The sequence below is a fragment of the Rhinolophus ferrumequinum genome, chromosome X (genome assembly GCF_004115265.2).
Source record: "Rhinolophus ferrumequinum isolate MPI-CBG mRhiFer1 chromosome X, mRhiFer1_v1.p, whole genome shotgun sequence".
In the NCBI taxonomy this organism is placed as follows: Eukaryota; Metazoa; Chordata; class Mammalia; order Chiroptera; family Rhinolophidae; genus Rhinolophus; species Rhinolophus ferrumequinum.
In genome coordinates this window covers 53281495-53294777 of record NC_046284.1, presented here as the reverse complement: position 1 = coordinate 53294777, position 13283 = coordinate 53281495, and the positions used below count along the sequence as shown (strand labels likewise).

Here is a 13283-nt window from a genome sequence, read left to right as displayed (position 1 = left end):
CTTTTCATATTACCGTTGGCCATTTTTATGTCTTCTTTGGAGAAATGTCTCTTTAGTTCCCTGGCCCATTTTTTTTTAAATTTATTGGGGTGACAATTGTTAGTAAAATTACATAGATTTCAGGTGTACAATTCTGTAACACATCATCTATATATCACGTTGTGTGTTCACCACCCAGAGTCAGTTCTCCTTCCATCACCATATATTCGATCCCCCTTATCCTCATCTCCAACCCCCCACCCCTCTTACCACTAAACTATTGTCTGTGTCTATGAGGTTTTGTTTCTCATTTGTTTGCCTTGCTCTTTTGTTGTTTTTGGTTTATATACCACATATCAGTGAAATCATACGGTTCTCGGCTTTTTCTGTCTGACTTATTTCGCTTACCTCATACTCTCAAGATCCATCCATGTTGTCACAAATGTTCCCGTATCATCTTTTCTTACCACCGAATAGTATTCCATTGTGTATATATACCACAACTTCTTTATCCATTCATCTATCGAAGGACATTTTGGTTGTTTCCATGTCTTGGCCACTGTAAACAGAGCTGCAATGAACATTGGAGCACATGTGTCTTTATGTATAAATGTTTTCAGATTTTTTGGGTAGATACCCAGGAGAGGGATAGCTGGGTCATATGGTAATTCTATTGGTAATTTTTTGAGGAACCTCCACACTGCCTTCCATAACGGCTGCACCAGTCAGCATTCCCACCAACAGTGGATGAGGGTTCCTTTCTCTCCACAGCCTCTCCAACACTTGTTACTATTTGTCTTGTTGATGACAGCCATTCTGACTGGGGTGAGGTGATATCTCATTGTGGTTTTTATTTGCATTTCTCTGATGATTAGTGATGTTGAGCATTTTTTCATGTCTATTTGCCATTTGTATGTCCTCTTTGGAGAAATGTCTCTTCCTGTCCTCTGCCCATTTTTCAATTGGGTTGTTTGTTTGTTTTTTGTTGAGTTTCATGAGTTCCTTGTATCTTTTGGATATTAGCCCCTTATCAGAGGCACTGTTTGCAAAAATCTTCTCCCACTCACTTGGTTGCCTCTTTATTTTGTCGATGATTTCTTTTGCTGTACAGAAGCTTTTAAGTTTCATATAGTCCCATTTGTTTATTTTAGCTTTTACTTCCATTGCCTTTGGAGTCAAGTTCATAAAGTGTTCTTTGAACCCGAGGTCCATAAGTTTAGTACCTATGTTTTCTTCTATGCAGTTTATTGTGTCAGGTCTTATGCTTAAGTCTTTGATCCATTTTGAATTAATTTTGGTACATGGTGACAGATAGCAGTCCAGTTTCATTCTTTTGCACGTGGCTGTCCAGTTCTCCCAGCACCATTTATTAAAGAGGCTGTCTTTCCTCCATTGTATGTTTTTAGCTTCTTTGTCAAAAATTATCTGTCCATATTTATGTGGTTTTATTTCTGGGTTCTCAGTTCTATTCCATTGGTCTGTGTGTCTGTTTTTCTGCCAATACCATGCTGTTTTGATTACTGTAGCCCTGTAGTACAAGCTAAAGTCAGGGAGTGTCATACCTCCAGTATTGTTCTTTTTTCTTAAGATTGCCTTGGCTATTTGGGGTCTTTTGTGGTTCCAAACAAATCTGATGATTTTTCGTTCTATTTCTTTAAAAAGCGCCATTGGGATTTTGATGGGGATTGCATTAAATCTATATATTTCTTTGGATAATATGGCCATTTTAACTATGTTGATTCTTCCAATCCATGAGCACGGAATGTCTTTCCATTTCTTTGTGTCTTCTTCAATTTCTTTCAAAAATGTCTTATAGTTTTCAGCATATAGGTCCTTCACATCCTTGGTTAAGTTTATTCCTAGGTATTTTATTCTTTTTGTTGCAATTGCAAAAGGAATTGATTTTTGTATTTTTCTGAGATTTCATTGTTAGTATATAGGAATGCAGTGGACTTTTGTACGTTGATTTTGTAGCCGGCAACTTTACTGTATTCGTTGATTGTTTCTAATAGCTTTTTGGTGGAGTCTTTATATACAGCATCATGTCATCTGCAAAGAGGAACAATTGAACTTCTTCATTCCCAATTTGGATGCCTTTTATTTCTTTGTCTTGCCTTATTGCTCTGGCAAGGACTTCCAACACTACATTAAAAAGCAGAGGTGATAGGGGACAGCCCTGTCGTGTTCCTGAACGTAGAGCAAAGGGCTTCAGTTTTTCACCGTCAGTTATGAGATTAGCTGAGGCTCTGTCATATATGGCCTTTATTATGTTATGGTATTTTCCTCCTATACCTATTTTATTAAGTGTTTTAATCATAAATAGATGTTGTATCTTGTCAAATGTTTTTTCTGCATCAATTGATATAATCATATGATTTTTGTCCTTTATTTTGTTTATGTGATGTATCACATTGACGGATTTGTGTATGTTGAACTACCCTTGTGCCCCGGGGATGAATCCCACTTGGTTGTAATGAATAATCTTTTTAATGCATTGTTGCATTCGATTTGCTAGAATTTTGTTTAGGATTTTTACATCTGTATTCATCATAGTTATTGGTCTTTAGTTTTCTGTTTTTGTGTTGTCCTTACCAGGTTTTGGTATCAGGGTGGTTTTGGCCTCATAAAATGAGTTAGGGAGTACTATCTCTTCTTCAATTTTTTGAAAGAGTTTGAGCAGGATTGGTATTAGATCCTCTTTGAAGGTTTGGTAGAATTCACTAGTGAAGCCATCTGGTCCCGGACTTTTGCTTTGGGGAAGGTTTTGGATGATTGATTCAATTTCCTTACTGGTGATAGGTCTGTTTAGATTTTCCAGTTCTTCATGGTTCAGCCTAGGAAGGCTATATGTTTCTAAGAGCATGTCAATTTCATCTGGGTTATTGAATTTGGTGGCATGTAGTCCTTCACAGTATTCTCGGATGATCCTTTGTATTTTTGTGGCATCCTTTATAACTTCCCCGTTTTCATTTCTGATTTTATTGGTGTCTTCTCTCTTTTTATCTTAGTGAGCCCTGCCAAGGGTTTGTCAATTTTGTTAATCTTTTCAAAGAACCAGCTCTTTCTCACATTAATTTTTTCTATTGTCTTTTTGTTCTCTATTTCATTTAATTCTGCTCTGATTTTTATTATTTCCTTTCTTCTGCTGACCTTAGGTTTCACTTGTTCTTCTAGTTCTTTAAGGTATAATGTGAGGTTATTTATTGGGATTTTTCTTGTTTCTTGAGATAGGCCTGTAATGATATAAATTTCCCTCTTAAAACTGCTTTCGCTGCATCCCAGAAATTTTGATAGGATGTATTTTCATTGTCATTTGTTTCTATGTATCTTTTTTTTTTTTTAAAGATTTTATCGGGGAAGGGGAACAGGACTTTATTGGGGAACAGTGTGTACTTCCAGGACTTTTTTCCAAGTCCAGTTGTTGTCCTTTCAATCTTACTTGTGGAGGGCGCAGCTCAGCTCCAGGTCCAGTTGCCGTTGTAAGTTGCAGGGGGCACAGCCCACCACCCCTTGCAGGAGTCAAACTGGCAATCTTGTGGTTGAGAGGACACGCTCCAACCAACTAAGCCATCCGGGAGCTCAGTTACAGCTCAGCTCAAGGTGCCGTGTTCAATCTTTATTTGCAGGGGGCGGAGCCCACCATCCCTTGCGGGACTGGAGTTGTTGAACTGGCAGCCTTGTGGTTGAGAGCCCACTGGCCCATGTGGGAATCAAACCGGCAGCCTTCGGAGTTAGGAGCATGGAGCTCCAACCGCCTGAGCCACCAGGCCGGCCCTGTTTCTATGTATCTTTTGATCTCTCCTCTAATTTTTTCTTTGACCTATTCTTTCTTTAAAAGTTTGTTATTTAATCTCCATGTATTTGTGGTTTTTCCTGCTTTTCTTTTTGCAGTTGATATCCAATTTCAAAGCCTTGTGATCAGAGAATATGCTTGGTATGATTTCAGTCTTCTTAAATTTGCTGAGGCTGATTTTATGTCCCAATATATGGTCTATCCTTGAGAGTGTTCCATGTACCCTAGAAAAGAATGTATAGTCTGATGTTTTAGGATGAAGTGCTCTATATATGTCAATTATGTCCATTTCATCTAATGTGTCATTTAGGGCTGCTATTTCATTATTTATTTTCTGTTTGGATGATCTATCCTTAGCTGTCAGTGATGTACTTAGGCCCCCTACTATAATTGTGTTTTGGTCAATTTCTCCCTTTAGTTTTGTTAGTAGTTGCTTGGTATATTTCGGTGCTCCCTGATTGAGGGCATAAATATTGATGACTGTTATGTCTTCTTGTTGTACAGTCCCCTTTACCATTATGAAATGTCCATCTTTGTCTCTTGTTACCTTTTTCACTCTGAAGTCTGTTTCATCTGGTGTCATTATGGCTACACCTGATTTTCTCTGGGTACCATTTGCTTGGAGTATCAATTTGCACCCTTTCTCTTTGAGTCTATGCTTGTACTTGTAGCTGAGATGTGTCTCTTCGAGACAGGATGTGGTTGGGTTTAGTTTTTTGATCCAATCTGCTACTGTGTGCCTTTTTATTGGTGAGTTCAGTCCATTTACATTTAAGGTGATTATTGATATGTGAGGATTTCCTGTCATTCTATCTTTAGTTTTCTGGTAAGGCTGTGTCTCCATTGTTTCTTTACCTTTTTTTGTTGTCTATTATTTTTGTATGGTGGTATTCTATGATGTTTCCCTCTGTTTCTTCTTTTATTACAGTGTATATTTCTGTTCTGGATTTTTTTTTGAGTGGTTACACTTAAGTTTATTTAAAAGAAAATGTGCTATTTAGAGTATTCCATTTTCTTCTGCACGTTTACTTTCTCTATTCCCATATTCCGGTTCAGGCCTTTACTCTCCCCCTTTTTATGTTTCGGTTGCCATAAATTCTCCCTGTTGATGGTAGTCAAATAGCCTCCTTTAGCATTTCTTGTAGTGCAGGTCGTGTATTAGAAAATTCCCTCAGCTTTTGTATTTCTGGAAAGGTGTTTATTCCTCCTTCATATCTAAAGGATATCTTTGCTGGATATATTATTCTTGGCTCATAATTTCTCTCTTTCAATAGTTTGAATATTTGGTTCCACTCCCTCCTGGCTTGTAGAGTTTCTGCTGAAAAATCTGATGATAATCTAATGGGCTTTCCTTTGTGGCTTACCATCGTCTTTTCCCTGGCTGCCTTGAGGATTCTTTCTTTGTCGTTGATTTTAGACAGCTTCAATACAATGTGCCTTGGAGAAGGCCTGTTGGGATTGAGGTAATTAGATGTTATATTTGCTGCTTGGATTCGAGGATCCAGTTCTGTTCACAGTTTGGGAAGTTCTCATCAACGATTTGTTTGAATATATTCTCTGTTCCCTTGTCTCTTTCTTCTTCTTCTGGTATGCCCATTATTCTTATATGGCTCTTTCTGATGGAGTCAGAAAGTTCTTGTAGAGTTCTTTCATTTCTTTTAAGTCTCAAGTCTCTTTCTTCTTCCATCTTCATTTCCAGGTTTCTATCTTCCATGTCACTGATTCTTTCCTCCATCTGGTCAACTCTACTACCTAAGCTGGTTATTTCATTCTTAATTTCTTCTCTTGAGTTCTTAATCTCCAGAAATTCTATTTGGTTCCTTTTTAAAATTTCAATCTCTTTCTTAAAATGCTCATGTTTTTCTTTGATTGTGTTTCTGAGTTCATTAAACTGCCTTTCTGTGTTTTCTTGCATCTCGTTGAGTTTTTTCAGAACTACAATCTTGAATTCTCTGTTATTTAAGTCACATATTTCCATATCTTTAAGTTCCTTTTCCAGAGACTTTTCACTTTCTTTCTGAGCTGTCTTGTTGCCTTGGTTATTCATGGCAATTACTGATTTATTATTTGTCTTCCTAGACATCTACAGGAGTGGCTTCAGCAACAGGTTGATAGGAAGAGGTCTTTCTTTCGTTTTCCAGTACTTGTTGGTAGAATGTTTTATTTTCTGTCCAACTGCAGTCTTTTTTTTCTCTCTCACACGGTAGTGCTATGTTTTCTCTGCACTATTCCAGCTTCTCACACAATGGGGGGATTCCCTGGGAGATGGGCTTCTCCTCTGTTGATAGTTCACCTGGGTCACAGGGCACAGTGTCCCTGTGGGTATGCGGAGAGCTTTTGAAGTTCCAAAGCTCTTTCTGCACAAGATTCAGAGCCCGTATGTTTCAGCAGTTCTGTTTATTCCAGCAAGGATCAGCCCAGATAGGTGGGGCCAGGGGCCGGGTGAGTTGTGAGAGGTGGCCCAGAGCAATGGCGGCGACCACCACCACAGCTCCCTCCCCTCTGCCGGAACTAGTTGGGCTGCCAATCTGTGTCTGTGGTCCACAGTTCTCAGAACAGCAAATATTCTGTTCTTTTGATCTGACACTGCTACTGTTCTGCTTCTAGCCCCGGGCAGGTGGCGGCTGCGTGAGCTCTGGGAGGGTAAGGAGGGGGCGGATAGTCTCAGTGCCTAAGGCTTCCGTTCTCTGCTTGGCAGTGAGGGCTTAAACCACTGTTTTCAGCCTTCTTCCCATAGTCTTTGTTCTGAGGTCTCTGCCGTGAGCATTGGGTTCAGCCGGTTATATGCTGCCCCCTGTGGGCCATAAGCGGAGCCCTAGCAGTCCAAGTTCTTCCCTCTCCTGCAGCTGTGGTAGTTCCGGGATGCGGTGAGCTCGGAGCACTGAGCTAGGTCTGCGTCCTGTGTCCGTGCGGTTCAGTCGCTGCACTTCTCCCATCCCTCCTTTCCCACTTGCGCGATTCGCCCACCTTTTGGTGGGTGAATTCAGTAGTGGACCTCTTCGTCTTGCCTGTCTGCTGTGCAGGGAGTCCTTTGTGGAGTTATTGTTGTTCGGTTAGTTGTAAATTCCAGGGGAGCTTTACAGAGGCTCACCTCACGCCACCATTTTGATGATGTTTCCCCCTTGCCCATTTTTAAATTAGGTTATTTGGGTTTTTTTTCTGTTGAGTTGTAGGATTTCCTTATTTATTCTGGATATTAACCATTTATCAGATATATGGTTTGCAAATATGTTGTCCCATTCAGTGTGGCTGTCTTTTCATTTTGTTGATTTTTTTCCTTTGCTGTACAGAAGCTTTGTAGTTTGATGTTATCCCTCTTGTCTATTTTTGCTTTTGTTATCTGTGCTTTTGGTGTCATGTCCAGGAAATGATTGTCAAGGCCAATGTCCAGAAGTCTTTCCCTGTGTATTCTTCTCAGAGTTTTATGGGTTTTAGTTGTTTTTTTTTCTGTTTTTTTTAAGTCTTTATTCCATTCAGCTTAATTTTTGTGAGTGGTTTAATGTCGGGGTTCAGTTTCATTGTTTTGCTTGTGGATAACCACTTTTGCTAGCACCATTTATTGAAGAGACTGTCCTTTTACTATTGTGTATTCTTGGCACCCAACTGTCAAAATCAGTTGACTGTATATGCAGGCATATATTTCTGAGCTCTCGATTCTGTTCCATGGTGTTTTGTATCTGTCTTTATATCAGTACCATACTGTTTTGATTACTGTGGCTTTGTTACATATTTTCAAATCAGGAAGTATGATTCCTCCAGTTTTGTCCTTCTTGCTCAGAATTGCTTTGACTATTTACAAGGTGTTTTGTAGTTACACAGGACTTCTATGATTTTTTTTTCTATTTCTGTTAAGGATGCCATTGGGATTTTGATAAAGATTGCATTGAATCTGTACATCGCTTTGGCTAGTTTGGATATTTTAACAAAATTCTTCCAGTCTATGAACACGGGATATCTTTCCATTTATTTGTGTGTACTTCAGTTTCTTTCATTAGTGTTTTATAATTTTCATTGTAAATGTCTTTCACCTCCTTGGTTAAGTTTATTCCTACATATTTCATCCTTTTTTAAAACTATTGTAAATGGTATTGTTTTCTTAATTTCTTTTTGGATAATTGGTTGTTTATGTCTGACTTCTGCTTTTGATGTCATAGCTAAGAAATCATTTCCTAACCCAAGATCATGAAGATTTACTTGTATGTTTTGTGTAAAAGTTTTAGCTCTTACAGGTTTTTGATCCATTTTTGCATTAATTTTTATGTAAGATGTGATATAGGTATTCTACTTCATTTTTTTTGCATGTGACTATTCAGTTGTCTCAACACCATTTGTTGAAAATACTCTTTTTCCCCCATTAAAATGTCTTGGCATACTTGTTGAAATCTATTGACTGTAGATGTGTGGATTATTCGGAACTCTTAATTTTGTTCCACTGATCTATGTCTATCCTTATGCCAGTACAACCCTGTCTTGATTGGTATAGCTTTGTAATAAGCTTCGAAATTGGAAAGTGTGAGACTTCCAGCTTTGTTCTTCTTTTTCAAGGTCGTTTTGGTTATTCTTGGTCCCTTGAAATTCCATATGAATTTTAGAATCAGCTTCTCAGTTTTTACATAGAACCAACTGAGATTTGGATTGGTAATGTCTTGGATCTGTAGATAATTTGGATAGCATTGCTGTCTTAACAATGTTATGTCTTCTAATCTATGAACATAGGATGTCTTTGATTTATTTAGGTCCTCTTTAGTTTTCTTCAACAATGTTTTGTAGTTTTCATAGTATGAATTTTATACTTCTTTTATTAAATTTACTTCTAAGTATTTTACTTTTGACGTTATTATAAATGGGGTTATTTTATTAATTTAATTTTCATTTGCTTTATTGCTTCTGTATAGAAATGCAGTTGATTTGTGTTAATTGATCTTATATCCTGAAACCTTGTTGAACTCATTTATTAGTTTTTATAGCTTTTCAGTGGATTCCTTGGGGTTTTCTGTATACAAACTTATGTCTTCTGCCAACAGATAATTTTATTTCCTCCTTTCAAGTCTGGATGCCTTTTATTCTTTTTTTCTTGCCTAATTGCATTCCCTAGAGCCTCAGGTGCAATGAATGTTGAAGAAAAGTGGCAAGAATGAACAAGTTTATTCTTTTCTTCATCATGGAGGAAGCAATTCAGTTTTCCGTCAGTATGATGTTAGGAGTTTCCATGGATGCCCTTTATCAGGTTGAGAAACTTCCCTTCTATTTTTGGTTTGTTGAATGTTTTTATCATGAAAGGGTATTGGATTTTGTGAAATGCCTTTTCTGCTTCTAGAAACATGATCACATGGTGTTCTTTTTTTGCCTTTTATTCTATTGATATAGTATATTACATTAATTGATGTTCAGATGTTTAACCAACCCTATATTCCTGGGATAAATCCCCCTGGGTTGTGGAGAGCAATCCCTTTACATGTTGCCAGATTTGATTTCCAAGTAGTTTGTGGAGAATCAGGGATATTGATTTTTCCTTGTGGTGTCTTTGTCTGGTTTTTGTTTCAGGTTAATTTTAGCCTCATAGAATAAGTTAGGAAGTATTCTCTCTCCTACTCTTTGGAAAAGTTCGTGAAGGATTAATTCTTTAAATATTTGGTAGATTTTACCAGTGTAGCCCTCTGGTCATGGGCGTTTTTTTTTTTTTTAGTGGAAATGTTTTAAATTACTATTCAATCTCTTTTCTTGTTACAGGTATATTCAGATATTTTATTTCTTCCTGAGTCACTCTCAACATTTAGTTGCTTTTTTCTAGAATTTGTCCATTTCATATAATTTAGCTAATTTATTGGTATACTTTACAATACATTTTTTTTTCTGTCGTCATTAGTAATTTCCCTCTTTTCATTTCTGATTTTAGTAATTTAGTAATTTTTTTCTCACTTATTTAGTCTAGCTAAAGGTTTGTCAATGTTGATCTTTTTCAAAGCACCAACTTTTGGTTTCATTGCTTTTTCTCTACTTAATTTTTTTTTAAGATTATAATTGTGGTTAAATACACATAACATAAAATGTACCATCTTAACCATTTTTAAGTGTATAGTTCTATGGCATTAAGTATGTTTACACTGTTTTGCTACCATTACTACCATCTGTCCACTGAACTCTTTTCATCTTATAAAACTGAAACTGTATCTACTAAATAATATCTCCTTATTTCTTCCTCCCCATAGCCCTTTGCAGACTTCATTCTACTTTCAGTCTCTATGAGTTTGAGTACTCTAGGTACCTCATATAAGTGGAATCATCAGTATCTGTCCTTTTGTAAATAGCTTATGTCACTTAGCATAAAGTCTTCAGGGCTCATCCATGTTGTAGCATGTGTCAGGGTATCCTTCTTTTTGAAGGCTGAAAAATATTCCATTGCATGTATATACCACATTTTGTTTATCTGTTCATCCTTTGATGGACACTTGGGTTACTTCCAACTTTTGGCTATTGTAAATAATGCTGCTATGAACATGGTTATAAAAGTATCTGTTCAGGTCTTTGCTTTCAGTTCTGTTGGGTTTATACCCAGAAGTGGAATTGCTGGGTCATACGGTAATTCTATTTTTACTTTTTTAAGGAAACACCGTACTATTTTCCATAGGAATTTCCATATGAATTTTGCATTTATACAAGCAGTGCACAAGGGTTCCAATGTCTCCATGTCCTCACCAACACTTATTATTTTCTGGGTGTTTTTCTTGGGGGGATGGGTAATAGCCATTCTAATGTGTATGAGGTGGTGTCTCATTGTGGTTTTGATTCTCCTTTCCCTAATTAATGATGTAGAGAATCTTTTCATGTGCTCATTGGCTGTCTATATCTTCCTTGGAGAAATGTCTATTCAAGTCTTTTGCCTATTTTTAAAATCAGGTTATTTGGTTTTTTTGTTATTTTTTTGGTTGAGTTGTAGGAGTTCTTTATATAAAAAGTTTGGATATTAACCCCTTATCAGATACATGATTTACAAATATTTTCCCCCATGCCGTAGGTTGCCTTTTCATTCTCTTGATTGTTTCCTTTGATACATAGAAGTTTCAAGTTTGATGTAGTCCCATTAGCTATTTTTTGTCTATTTTTGCTTTTGTTGTGTTTTTAGTGTTATATCCAAGAAATCATTGCAAAGTCTAGTGTCAAAGCTTTCCCCCTGTTTTCTTCTAGAAATTTTATATTTTAAGTCTTACATTTAGGTCTTTAATCCATTTTGAGTTAATTTTTGTATATGGTGTAAAGTAAGGGTCTAACTTTATTCTTTTGCATGTAGATATTCAGTTTTCCTAGCACTTTTTGTTGAAGAGTCTGTTCTTTCCCCCTTTGAGTTGTTTTGACACCTTTGCCAAAGATCATTTGACCATATACATGAAGGTTTATGTCTGAGCGCTCTATTCTATTCCATTGATCTGTATGTTTTCATTCCAGTACCACACTGTTTTAATTACTATAACTTTTTAGTAAGTTTTGAAATCAGAAAGTGTGAGACTCTCTGTTTTTATTCCTTATTTCATTTATTTTTGCTCTAATCTTTATTATTTACTTCCTTCTTGCTTTAGTTTTAATTTGTTCTCCTGTTTCTAGTTTCTTAAGGCAGTGGGTTAGATTATTGAATTGAGATCTTCCTTTATTTTTAATGTAGGTGTTTATAGCCCTGACCCCTCAACCACACTCATTAGGAAAGAGCCGGTCATGGCTCACATGCCCCAGACACTCACTCTTCTTATGGAATTTTAGTAGATTTTCTTCAATAAATATTTTTATATTTGCCATATGCTCTTAGGACAATTTCCAGAGACATTAAATACTAGATTTTTAAAAATTATTTTTGCCAGTTTTGCCCATTTTGCTAGGGAATGGGTCTACAGAACTCCTCATGGCCTCATCCTGGAAGTGGAAGTCCACGTGGGCACTTTTTATGATAAAATAACCACTCTCAGTTTCTTATATCCTTCTAGAGGCATATTGTGTACATCTTTGTAAATGATCTTTTTCAACACTATACGCTATACATACTTTTCTGCTTCTTGATTTTTTGACTTCATATCTTGGCTTTGTTTCATATTTTTACATAAAGGGCTGCCTCATTCTTGTTGAAGTCTGTAGTATTTCATTGTATGGATCTAACATAAGTTAAATATATAATTTATAATTGAGCATTTAATTTGTTTCTAATCTTGTTATTAAATTATACTCTAATGAATGTTCTTGAACTATATGCATCATTTTAAACACATGCAAGTGTGTCTATTGGATAAAATTGTTCCAAGTGGAATTGCTTTCAAAAGGGTATATCTTTTTAATTTTGTTATGTATTGTCAAATTGCTTTGAGTAGAGGTTATACCAGTTTACATTACCGCTAACAATGAATGGGTGCCCATTTCTCCATACCCTGTCAACACAGTTTCATTCAATTCTCATTTGGAAAAGCATGTAATGAATCATAGATAGAGTGGAATTGATTTTCATAAGTCAGTTTTTTTCCCTAGACTGTGTGTGTGTGTGTGTGTGTGTGTGTGTGTGTGTGTGTGTGTGTGTCTTAATTAGAAGACTCAGTCTCTAAAGTTGTAAATAGTATCAACTTGGATATAGGTAAGCGAACTTGTTTTGGAGGATCAGGAATTGATATATTCTTTTAAATAGAAAGTAGTTTTTAAAATGTTTAAGGAAGGTTGGTTCTGGATGGTTAAATTCTAGTGGCATAGAACACATTTGGCAGAAGATGAAACTGCCATTTTTATAATTGATGATGTTTCTATGTGGTTCTGAAAGTAGGCTTTAATGCCAATCTTTTTTTTTAAAAGAGTGCCTTGTGAGCCCTAATTATCACCAACTAACGATTCATTATCTAAGTATCTTACTTTTGAGATGGTAAAAATAACCTCTGATACCTACCATGTTAGTATGATTTAGTTTTGACAGTTTTATTTTACTGAATTATCACACTGTAAATATTTCAAATTAACCAGATTTTTAGAGATAGTTCAGTAAATTTAATTTAGCCAATTGGTTCTCAGTGTCAAGGAGCTCAGCTCATTTAATGAGTTGAAATATTTCGAACATTTGTAGAGCTTACATTTCAGGAAATTCTGAAGCTCTAGGTTTTCTTATCATAAATTACCTTTGAATTAATGACTAGTTGTTTCTTTGTTTACTCATTCAACAAATATTTATTTAGTGTCCACTATGCTTCTGGCATTGGGAATACAGTATTTAAGAAGATAGATACCATCTCTGCCCAAATGGAGTTTAAACACCTGATGAAAATAAACACTATGCAAGTAATGAAATAAGTAAACATAATTTTAAATTTTGAGAAAGGCTACGAAGTACATAAACAGGGTGGGATGAGAACAGCGAGTGACTGGAGAGTTGTCAGGGACGGGTGTTCATGAAGGCGTTTTTGTGGAGCGACATTTGATCTGAGGTTTCTTCTAAAAGATGAGAATAAGCTGGCCTAGGAATATCTGGAAGAAGAGAGTTCCAGGCAGTGGG

General features: G+C 36.4%; 1 protein-coding gene across 1 annotated transcript in view; it reads left to right on the top strand.

Moving 5' to 3' along the window:
- CENPI (centromere protein I) overlaps positions 1 to 13283 on the top strand; it is a 63546-nt gene that overhangs the window by 44558 nt on the left and 5705 nt on the right. The window lies entirely within an intron of this gene.